This window comes from Notamacropus eugenii, chromosome 1 (assembly GCF_028372415.1).
Source record: "Notamacropus eugenii isolate mMacEug1 chromosome 1, mMacEug1.pri_v2, whole genome shotgun sequence".
In the NCBI taxonomy this organism is placed as follows: domain Eukaryota; kingdom Metazoa; phylum Chordata; class Mammalia; order Diprotodontia; family Macropodidae; genus Notamacropus; species Notamacropus eugenii.
Window position 1 is genome coordinate 373078881 of NC_092872.1, and position 12654 is coordinate 373091534.

Here is a 12654-nt window from a genome sequence, read left to right on the forward strand (position 1 = left end):
CCAGCCAGTGACTTGACCTCTGAATATTCTCCTCACACCCACCTTGCCTCCAGATCCACCCAGGCAGCACTTGGAGTCTGAGATTCAAATGCTGCTTCCAGCCTCAGGGCTTTTGGCAGGGGTAGGGCTGCTATTCAGTGTGAGATTAAGTTCAGGTGCTCAGGTCAGGGCAGGGCTGCCTCTCAGGCTCAGTTCCCTCAGGGGGTTTATGAACAGACCTTCAACAATGGATCCAGGCTCCTACCTGCTTGGGGAGCCCTGGTCTGCAGCCGCCTCTCAGCTTCTACCTCCCGGGGGGGCCTGAGTTATGGGGGCACCCCACTCCCCTCTCGACCCGCCAAAGAGACCCTCTCACCGACCCCCGTCACCTGTGGGTAGAAGGACCTGCGTGGCCGCTGGAGATCCTGTCCCTGAAGCCTGCTCGGATCTGTTCCTCTCGGTGCTGCGGCCGGGGCAGGGCTGGGCTGGGCTCCGCGTCTGTAGCGCGACGGACCTTTTGCGAGAGGTTTGCAGGTCCCTCTGGAACAGAAATCTCCTTCGCTCCACTGTTCTGTGGCCTCACTGCTCCAGACTTTGCCGTGAGTTACTTTATACAGATGTTCTATGGGTTGTGGGTTCAGAGCTATGTGTATGTGCGTCTTTCTACTCTGCCATCTTGGCTCTGCCGGATCTTCTTTTCTTAAAGGAAAGCAACTTTTAGATGGTCAGTAATCTTCTTTAATTATATTCACTAGTTCAGGGGAAAAGTCAGCATCCTGAATGTCAGAGAAAACGCAGACAGAGAAATTAGTATAAAGACCAACAGACAGGGCTCTGACTGCCTGAAACAAAGCAATATTGCTATCCACTTTATGTACACCACTGGATTGAGAGAGTCTTTGCATCTGAACAGTCAGGGGTCTGAACACACAGCTACTCAGAGTCTTGACCAGGAAATCACAAGGTCCTTATCATAACTGAGACCCCAAAGCAATATACCAACTCAGAGTACATATATATGCTTCTCAGAGCCAGAAGGCATCACAACCCTCATGACTCAGTGCCTAATTAGAAATTAGCAAAAGGTGTGAAAGCCTTCCTACAAGCAAGGCTCCTCAAAGCAAGATTCCCTTAGTGGACTCCAAATGAAGCCTGTTAATGGAAGATCTTAAATCCCATTAACATTACAGTTAGATAGGTTGATAGCTATGAGTATTGAGGAACATCTCTAGTGTGTTGTAGAAAGGCAAAGACAGAGCAGTAAAGGAATTCCTGAAAGAGGAGCCATCCAGGAAAGGAGTTCCTGGGCCAAGTCTCCTAGAAATAAAAGGAAGAAAGAAATAAACATTTATTAAGTTCCTACTATGTGCTAAGCAGTAGGCTAAATGCTTTGAAAATATTGTCTCATTTAATCTTCATAATGACTGGGAAGTAGATGCTATTAGTTTTTACAATTACAACTATGAAAATGAGTCAGACAGAGATTAAGTTTCTTGCCCATGGTCACACAGTAAGACCAGATTTGTCCTTACACCAAATTTGAATTAAGATCTTCCTGACTCCAGGACTGGTGTCCTATCCATCATCTACCTGACCCTAAACAGATACAGTGCATTCATCTACCAAGTAGAAGTTGGAAGAAAGACTGAACCACAGTGAGAAAAAATGAACCCAGACTTTCCCCTTCATTGCTATTAGACTCAGACATGAGGCATATTTTGATGTTCGTAGAAAAAAATGAGTTGGGGAATGAACTACAAAGTAGTTTGTGGTGTTTTCACAAGAAGAAGAGAATTCATATAGGTCCAGATCTGGGTTTCTGGGCTATAGGGTCCAATATTTTTTTAGCACTACATTCAGAGATCTTTACACTTTCCAAAGTTCTTTGACAACTACTTTTTTGCAGTTATCTGCTAGTTCAATCAAACCATATATTTGGATTTGTCAATTGCTTACTACATACCAAGCCTTAGCTCATATTTTCTTATCTGTTTGTACACTGTTCCTTCTAATGTGATGTTAACTTCTAGAATGCAGACATTTTCCTTTTTTGTCTTAGTAGCATTGTACCTTGCTCATGGTATATACTGAATAAATGTCTGTTGAAGTGAAATAAATTGAGACATCAAGGAGGAGTGGAAAGTGCACTAGATTTGGAGTCAAAGGATCTGGGTTCAAATCCCACCTCTGTCACTCTATTTGCCACCTTGCAACACTGGGGAAATAACTTCACCTCTGAGTCTCACTTTCCTCTCCTGTAAAATGAGAGGGTTGAACTAGATGACTCTTTCCTACTTTAAGTATTTTATCTTTACCTCCAACTTGAAATGATTCACTACCAGAACTCATGCAACTCTTGGCCAGGAGCCCTCTTATTTGAAGATGCATCTACCTTGATGCCTGATGTTGTAAGTGTTGAGTTCCTAGCCTGGAAGATCATTTGAGAGGCTTCAGCCATGCTCCCTTCACTACCAACCTGAATCGTCTTTCTACATCTCCTCCTTGTCAGCAACCTTTCCCTCATTTCAGGTTTCTTTTCCCTCCTTACACTTCCTCCCTCTCCCCACTGTCAATCTTTCATTTAAATGTGGTCTTCCTCCATTAGAAGGTAAGCTCCTTGACTGAGTTTGGGACCTATCTTATTTCCCTGTATTTGTGTCTCCAGTGTTCAGCATGATGAGGCACAACTTAAGTGTTTAATGATTGCCTAATCCGGGGGTGAGCAACCTATAGCCTGGAGTTGTTTTTACAACAAATCCTTTTCTTAAGGGGATTTGTTCTGTGAAGTTTGAATTCAGTCAAAGGCTGAATCAAGGCCTGATTCAAGGCCTCAGGGCCACAGGTTCCCCATCCCTGGTTAATCCATATATCCATTTATTTATCTATCCATTATTATTAAAACTAAGATTTATATGGTGCTTAGTATGTCCCAGCCACTATGCTAACTGCTTTCTCGTAACAACCTTGGGAAGTAGGTGCTATTATTATCCCTATTTCACAGAGGAGGGAACTGAGACAGGCAGGCATTAAGTGACTTGCCCAGGGTCACACAGCTAGTAAGTGCCTGATGCCAGATTTTAACTCAGAGCATCCTGTCTGTAGGCCTGGCATTCTGTCCACTGTATCACTGATTTGCCTCTTTCTATCTGTCTTTCTTTCTATCTATCTATTTATCTTTAGATTACCTGTCTAAGAATAATTCTATGACTTAAGTCCTAAGGGAGTGGGGGAGAGTTTCTAAGAGAAACAATTCCATTGGTAAAACAATTTCCTCAAGAAAAAAGTGAGAGACCAGTATAAAAGACAAATTCAGCAAATAACCCCTTGACTAAACGTGAACCCACATGGAGACATATGATGCTGTCAGAGGAGAAATTCTTCTCAGAGTTTCCAATCAAAATTGCCCTTGTCCTTCACTGAGATACCTTATCCAGGCAACCTACTTTTCCCATGTCTCAAGTTGTCATGTAAGGTAGCTGTCCACACACCATCCTTGTCATTCTTTTCAAATGTAGCCCAAGTAAGACTTTCTCATGCTGTGTTATCCTTTATGCATCAGCACATCAGGAGGGAAGGGAAGCTGGTGGGGTTGCTGCAGTGCCCTAATTACACACACTGTGCTGACGAGTAGGGAGATTTATTACTTTATGTCCTTTAGCACTCCAGCCTGTGTTCAAATAGTGTTTTCTTTTCAATCCAAACAACACCTGAGAATAGAAATTAGTGTCCCCCCATCCAGGCCTCTGAATTGCATCATGTAGCACAAGTAATAGCTCTTGCTACAGAAAATCTTGCTCTTCAGACAACATGTTGTTGTTTTCCCCAACCTTGTCTCCACAGTGACATCAAAATGTAAGTTTAGACTTCTTTCTTTCTCCTTACTATTGTCTACTTTCTTGAGAGGATAGTAGCAATTCCACTGAAATTGTACTAGGGCTAAGTTGTTTTGGGTCTGAGTTTCTGCAGGAAAAAGTGCAGAGGAAATTTGGGTTATTAGGTCATGGTGGACAGCACATCTTCACAATTCAAAGCCCTCTAGCTTTTTCTTCACAGAAGAATTGTTTCTGCAAAGTTTCCGGATAATTGGTTATGTTCTGGATTCACTTTGTTAGCATAGACCTGACTCAAAACATCTATATACATGGTAAGGTAATAATGCCATTATAGCTTCCCAGCATTGTGGTGAAAATAATTCCACAGGTGGAGGAGTTCTCCATTTAATTTGGTGTATGTCTCTCTATAGATGCCATTATATATTCTTTCAGTTGCATAAGAAATATTGATGAAATGTGTCTAATGTAATTAAAAATGGATTCATAATGGAAATGTCAATTCAATGGACATAACTAATAACTTTGTGAGTTAATATAATTACTTTTTAAATGGTCTAAAGATCTGATATAGCAAGGCTTGACTATCATATTGTAGTATTTCAGAAATGTACATCATTGGCAAATTCATAAAGTAATGAGAAGAGTCTGTGGTTGGGGGAAGGGAGAAGAAAGTAGAGAACTGAAAAAAGAAAAGAGAGGAAAAGAGATAGAGAGAAACAACCAAGAGACTATGAGAACTGATGCTGCCTGGATCTGGTCTCATATGCTTTACTCTTTCCATTCATGAACTAGATGGAAATACATATCTATCTATCTATCTCTCTGTACACACATATACATAGATATGCAGATAGATATAGATATAATCTTCTCAGCTTGGTATTATCTGAAAACTTAAAAATAACTTTCTGTCATCTATTTATCTAGCTAAAAAGAAAGTAATTTTTATAGTTTTTTTTCAAAGTACCAAGATGAGAAGAACACCGAAGGACAGGATAGGAATACAGATAACTATGCCAATTTAGAAAGTGATGAGAAACAAAGGTACAATGGAAATAATAATGTTATATTATAATGCAAAGGGATAACTGAATAAATCCATCCGGACTGGTCCTGGGATTCAGGATAAGCAGTGAAATGACACATTGTTCTCCTTCTCCTCCTTCTCCTTCTTCCCTTCTTCCTCCTTATTCAATAAGAATAAATCATAGTGAAAATATGAAATAATCTTCTTCCCCAGCTGCCATCAGTTTTACACTTCACACCAGATATAACACAAAGAATCAGAAGTAGTAATAGCAAAGGGCATCTGAGGCAAAAAATGCCAGCCCGTGACAGCTGATGAGTTTTGCACTCCCAACCACATAATTGACCAAAACACGACACTTGAATATTGCATACAGAATCTTGCTCCTTGAAATCTAAGGAGCTCTCATCTGAAAGGCAAAATGATTATTGCCACTGCCTCTTCCTTTCTTCTGCTCACCGGATTCTATTTTACCCCAATTCTGAATCTTGCATAGAAAGCAAATTATTAATTTAATCACTACTTTCCTATATCCAGTTGTTTCCAGGCCCTTTCTCCTTAATTGCCTCCTGTTTGGGGATAGACCAGTATCATCAGATCCCAGACCAAATGTTCCTGAAACTTTTCAGGACTAATATGTACATTAGATTGTTTGTCTACAGGTCAACAGAAAACCCCAGAAGGTGTCCGATGCACTTCACATTTGAACCCTTTCTTTGCTGCTGGCATTTTCAAAGCTCTTGGGAGCGTTTATACTGGACAAGTTCTGAACTCTTTCCCTTAGAAGTGAGTTTGAAGCTTGATCCTATAGCAAGTAATCTTTAGTTGAGAAAGCCTATTTAGATTTTAAATTATAGATTTTTGCACCAGAGTCACATAGTTTATTTATCCACTTTATTTATCCACTTATAATTGATTCTCTCTGTGTTATACTGTGTCATGTACGGTATTATGGCAGTGTTTGTCTCCATTTCTTTTTACTTTCCTTGCATTTGACCTAAATTAACCCATTCATTACTAGTAAGTAATTTATTTCTATGACTGATATATAGGTGTGTGTATGTATGTATGTATGTATGTATGTATGTATGTCTTTAACATGAATTATATATTAATTTCTACTCTTGATAAACTTATTTTCCAGGTGGATATGAAAAATACCTTCTTAGATAAGCATTCTACCTCTTTCCCCTTTCTTAACTGGTTTGATTTCTATTCATTTTTTATTTCAGTATGTTTAAAGTTAGCACATACTTCAAGAAATCTATCAATGAATCAATAATAACTTATTAAAAGTCATTACCTGTGTGGTGAATACAGTGGCAAAACTAATACCATATCTGACTTCAAGGATCTTATGCTTCATTCATTCATTATTTATTCATTCATCTATTTTTTTTGTTTAGTTATTTTATTGAAATTTGAAAAGCAATAAATAACTTTCTCTTGCCTTGCATCACAGCTATCAGAGACAGACATCCTTTGAATTCAACCATATCTCATTCTCTCTCAGATCCATATAGAAACCTCCTCAGTTCGAGACAGTCTTATGAGGCTTCACAACTTCCAAGAGAATAAAAGTATATTTTTCATCAAATTCCTAACCCAAATTTTCTTCATCATTTTGCTTAATATATTAATTCACAAGTGGTAGGTAAGATTTTCTAATAAAAAATTCCTTTAGAGTAACATAATGTTTATTTGTATGTTCTTTAAAGTTGAGGCTTTAGATAGATCATAGGATTCCGTCTCTTAGCTCACTTTCCATGTAAATTCTTATTTCTGGGACACTGAAGCACAAATCAATAAACCGTCTTGCATCAACAGGTACTGCCTAAACTCTGAGAACATCATTCTTAGTAATATTACATATTTGTAGCAGACCAAATATTTTGAATTTTCTCATAAGACAGTAGTGTCCTCGGCATGTTCATCAGTGGGCAATTAAAATACGTGAGCTGTGGATATCCTTGAAGATGATATGGTCTAATACCACACATGCATATATATGTATATATGTATATATATATATATACATATATACACACATTTGGTTGTTGTTGTTCTGACAAATTTCATGTCTCTTTGAGTAGTTTACTCTCAAAATATTGAATCTGACCAAAATTCATCTTAGCAAGGAATCAGTATAAAACACATCCCATAAGACTTTGGCTGCTATAAGATCCTTCTGCTTCCTAGGTGTGTACTAGTTGAAATGGTCTGTCACCCGAAGAGTTCCATCTTTGTTTTTCTTTTTCCCTTCTAACAATAATGAAAGCTAAAGATTTATACAGCATTTTAGGTTTAGTTAGTGCTTTTACATTTGTTATCTCATTTGATCCTTAAGAAGAGTTCTGTGAAGGAAGTGCTATTATTACTCCCATTCTACAGATGAGGAAATAGAGGTTAAGTAACTTTTTCAGGGTCGCACAGCTAGCAAACATCTGGAACAAAACTAGAAGTCAGGTCATTTGGACCACAGGTCTGGCACACACAGCCATTTTATTTACTTCATGCCTGTTTGAGAGACAAATACTTGCTGCTGTCACTCTGCTGTTTTTCTCCAGGCAAGCAGCTTAGGTTTGGCAGCATTTTCCTTTGAATCCACTGAACAACACTTCTTCCATACATCTGGTAGCATCTTGGGCCAAGAAAACCTGCTTCACACAAGCTACAGAGTTCTTCTTGGATCAATTATCCAGAATCATCATGGAAGGCTTCCAAAGCCATGGATTGATAGTACCTGGATAGTCCCAGTTATTTATTTATTTATTTTTCAACATTGCTTGGTCTCATATAATTATAGGTTTGTAAAATTGGCATTATTTAGCAGATTGGATTGTCACGAAGACTTGGATTCAGATCCTGCTTCAGACACTCTGTCTGTGACTTTGTGAGTCACCTAATTTCTCTGGGCCTACGTTTCCTTATCTGTAAAGAGATAGAGCAGGACTTTCCTCTAAATTTTCTTCTAGCTTTAATGCTATGATCTTTTAACTCCACTATAGCACCCTGGCTTCTGATGTGTCTTCTGGAGACCTAAACTGAATCCCCAAGGGTAATAACTCTTTTCCTTTGCCTACATTCATCAGTTCCTATGCATCTTTGTCCTACAGGTGTGTTTGTTACTTATCATCATGGATAATCTGGCCAGAGAAGATGGATCATATTTAGATTTACTGACACTGATGAGACACTCTCAATCCCAGTTTTCAACTTTGATTTCCCTTGTTAGCAATCAAGTTTACTCTGTGTTGGAAATCTTCTTTTCCCTGAGGATCCCAGAGTTTCAGACTGGCCAAAGACCAGTGCAGTGGGGCAACTGTTTCAATTGATTTTCTTTGGCTGATAATTCCTTATTAACTTATAAGAACCCAGCACCATAAACCATGCTTTTTGGCAGCATCCAAAATGTTGTTTATCAGGATATAAATCAGTGGATTTTTGTCCATATATACTTGAAATCAATCACTATACACATAACCACAGAGCTTATCAGTGACAGCTCAATTGAATGCCAAGAACTTAGCTTTGGATGGTATGACAAGTTTCACTTATGCTATACTGGCAAATTCAATTGTTTTTTGGTGGCCATGATTCTCATGATAACAAACTGTTCCCAGTTTCTCTATACTGCTATCAGAGTATGCCATAAAAGATTTGCTTAGAGCTGGGAATGCCAAAGTCAACATTGCTCCATATGTGAGGCAGCTAACTAAATCTTTAAAGTTCTAATAATATTTCTTGAACCAATGGTCTGCAAAAGGTATCAGAAGGCCCTGGGGTAGTTTTATTTTTTTGTTTTTTGTTTCTTACTCTTCTGATTTTGTTTTCTCAGTCATATACTATCAGATAGAACCTCTGCAACAATGTCAAAGTTCTTAGCAAATATCCAATAATGGTCACTAAACCAGTCTTTGAAATTTTTTGAACATGAGTTTGAAATGAGCAAGTTGACCTTCTAAGGACTCCTTTCTGAGACATGTGATCCTTGTGTTTCACATAGGCTTTGCAGAACTGAAGGCAGCTAGGTGGACAGAGGTCTGGAGTGAAATCCAACCTCAAAAACTACTAGCTGTGTGACTCTGGGTAAGTCACTTAACGTCTGCTGGCCTTAATACATTGGAGAAGGAAATGGCAAATCATTCTAGTACTTTTGCCAAGAAAACGACATGAACAGTATGGTCCATGGAGTCATGAAGAATTGGACACAACTGAATAACTGAACAACAACTTCAGAACTGGTCAAATTACAACTTCAGTGGTATATCTACTTGGATGATATAATTCAAAAGTCCATTGACTGTCAGAAAGGTAGTTAATGAGATCTTGGTTTATTGTATAATATATTAATCTGCCTTAATTCTCCTCTTCAAAATCTGCTAGTTGTCAGATCATGATGCAATAAAAATTACACGAAGTGATTACATAACAAAAGGCAATGGAAAAATACACTAAAATTCATTGGGAAACTGAATAATCTAATCCTGAAGAAAGAGTGGGTCCAACAACAAATCACAGAAAAAAATCAATAACTTCATCCAAGAGAATGACAATAACGAGACAACATACCAAAACTTATAGGATGCAGCCAAAGAAGTTCTTAGGGGAAATTTTGTCTCTAAATGCTAACATGAATAAAATACAAAAAGAGAAGATTAATGAATTGGGCATTCAACTAAAAAAGCTAGACAAAGAACCAATTAAAAACCCAAATTAAATATCAAATTAGAAATTCTGAACATCAAAGCAGAGATTAATAAAATTGAATAAAGAAAATTATTGAACTAATAAATAAAACTAAGAGGTGGTTTTGTGGAAAAAAAATAAGTAGATAAACTTTGGTTAATTTGATTAAAAATAGAGAGAAGAAAGCAAAATTGCCAATACAAAAAAATGTAAAGGGTGAATTCACCATTAATGAAGAGGAAAATTAAAACAATAATTAGTAGCTCTTTTGCTCAACTGTAGGCCAATAAATCTGACAATCTAAGCGAAATGGATGAATATTTCAAAAAAATATAAATTACCTTAGATAAATAAGAGAGTAAATAAAATATTTAAATAAATCCATTTTAGAAAAGAAATTGAACAAGCTATCAATGAACTCCCTAAGAAAAAATCATGAGGGGCAGATGAATTTATAAGTTAATTCTGCCAAACATTTAAAGAACAATTAATCCAAATACTATATAAACTATTGGAAAATAGGGGAATAAAGAGTTCTGTCAAACTCTTTTTATGATAAAAATATGATGATGCTGATATCTAAATCAGGAGGAGCCAAAACAGAGAAAGAAATTTAAAGACCATTTCCCCTAATGAATATAGATAGAGAAATTTTAAAGTATTAGCAAAGAGATTATGACAACTTATCATGAAAAGGATGCACTATGGCCAGGTGGAATTTATACCAAGAATGCAAGGATGGTTCATTATTACAAAAACTATGAATATAATTGATCATATCAACAAAAATTTAACAGAAATCATATGATTATCTCAATAGATGCAGTAAAAGCTTTTGACAAAATACGGTGTCTGTTCCTATTAAAAACCCTTGAAAGCATAGGAATCAAGGGAGTTTTCCTTAAAATGATTAGCAGTATCTAAAATCAGCAGTAAGAATTATATGTAATGGGGATAAACTAGAAGCATTTGAAACAAGGATGTCCATTGTCACCGTTGTTATTCATTATTGTATTAGAAATGTTAGCTTTAACAATCTGAGAATAAAAGGAATTAAAATAAGCAATGAAGAAACAAAGATATCACTCTTTGCAGATGATATGTTGATATACCTAGATAATCAAGTAAAAACTACTTGAAATAATAAACTTTATCAAAGTTGCAGGATATAAAATAAACCACACAAATTATTGGCATTTATATATATATTACTAGCAAAATCCAAAAGGAAGAGATAGAAAGAGAAATTCCATTTAAAGTAATTGTAGATAATATGAAATATTATCTACCTGCCAAGACAAACTTAGCAACCATATGAACACAATTCCAAAACACTTTTCATCAAAATAAAGTCCGATCTAAATAATTGGAAAAACATCACTTGCTTATGGGTAGGCTGAGCTAATATAATAAATTATATAATAAAAATGACAATTCTACCTAAATTAATTTACTTATTCATTACTATGCCAATCAAATTACTAAAAAAAATATAGAACTAGAAAAAACAATAACAAAATTTACCTGGAAGAACAAAAGGTCCAAGATGTCAAGGGAATTAATGAAAATAGTGCAAGGGAAGGTGGTCTAGCCATATGTAAAACTGTGTTATAAAGCAGCAGTCATCAAAAATACGTAGTAATGGCTAAGATATAGAGGGAGTGGATCAGTGGAATAGGTTAGGTACACAAACACAGTAGTCAATGACAATAGTGAGTGAAAAAAAATTTTTTTCTTCCTTCCTTCCTTCCTTCCTTCCTTCCTTCCTTCCTTCCTTCCTTCCTTCCTTCCTTCCTTCCTCCCTCCTTCCCTCCCTCCCTTCCTCCCTTCCTCCCTCCCTTCCTTCCTTCCTCCCTCCCTTCCTTCCTTCCTTCCTTCCTTCCTTCCTTCCTTCCTTCCTTCCTTCCTTCCTTCCTTCCTTGCTTTCTTCCTTCCTTCCTTCCTTTCTTTCTTCCTTCCTTCCTTTCTTTCTTTCTTCCTTCCTTTCTCTAGGTCCACAAAGGGTTCACACCCTTACCTGCAAGTGTTCTGACCAATAAGAATGTAAAATTTTGGTTTCTGAAACATTTTTTTTAAAACACTAGGGTTAACCCCAAATCACATTGTCTCTCATTGATTAAGCAATAATAGATCCCAGTCCAAACATTATTGGGTAATTGTTTGGTCCCTGATTGCAAATAGCAATTGTTTCTATTTTTGCCAGAAACCCTAAGGTACTTCCCCTCCCAGATGGATTTTTATTTTTAAAGAGGTCATTCTTTGCTTCATTTCTTATTAAGCTTTAATCACTGAATAGACTTTGCCTCAGTCAAACTGAAACCTCTTAAAGACTTTAGCTTAAAAAGGCCTTAGTTTAAAAAGGCCAAGGATCCCTACTTCATCCTTAGCCATCTCTAACAGTCCTAATCTATATCTGTACACTGGATCCATATGGTTCCAGAGGTGAAAGTGAGGCTGGTGACTTTGTACAGCCCTCTCTCACTTAAATCCCATTCAGTTGCATGTCATGATATCACCTTCCTGATGTCATGGTCCTGTTTGAGAACAAAGGACAAACAACAACAACAGCAGCTACCTCTATAGAGAACAGAAAAATTTTTGACCAAATTTAAGATACAAAGTCTACTAGTTGACATGCATCCTAATGTTAGTCTTATTCCATACTGCTATAATGATTGAGTCTAAGAATATTTACTAACAATATTTTCAAGTGGTTGTTGATATCTTCTATATCTGAAAGAATTACTGTACAAGATCACTGTTATAAAGGGTCAGTGCTGTTGAAGACTGTATAACTTATTTATTGGGGTCTACCTATATCCCACTTGTATAGGGAGAACACTTTGGCCCTAATGCTGAGTTTTGCCTTCTGCCTGACCCTTTCATCACTGAAACCCAAGCAATATTCACCACTTTGGGATATAACAGGGCAACAAAGTTTATCTTCTTTAGGATATTCTTCAGTGAATTTAAAACTCATTATAGTGTAACTTCTATGTGGTAATCCTTCTCTCTCTGTCCTTGCATAAGTTACAAATATATATTCCACAAATATTCTTCATAAAATGTTTGGAATATGAGCATTATGGTACAGTGGAAAGTGTAATGGATTTAGAGTCAAATCCC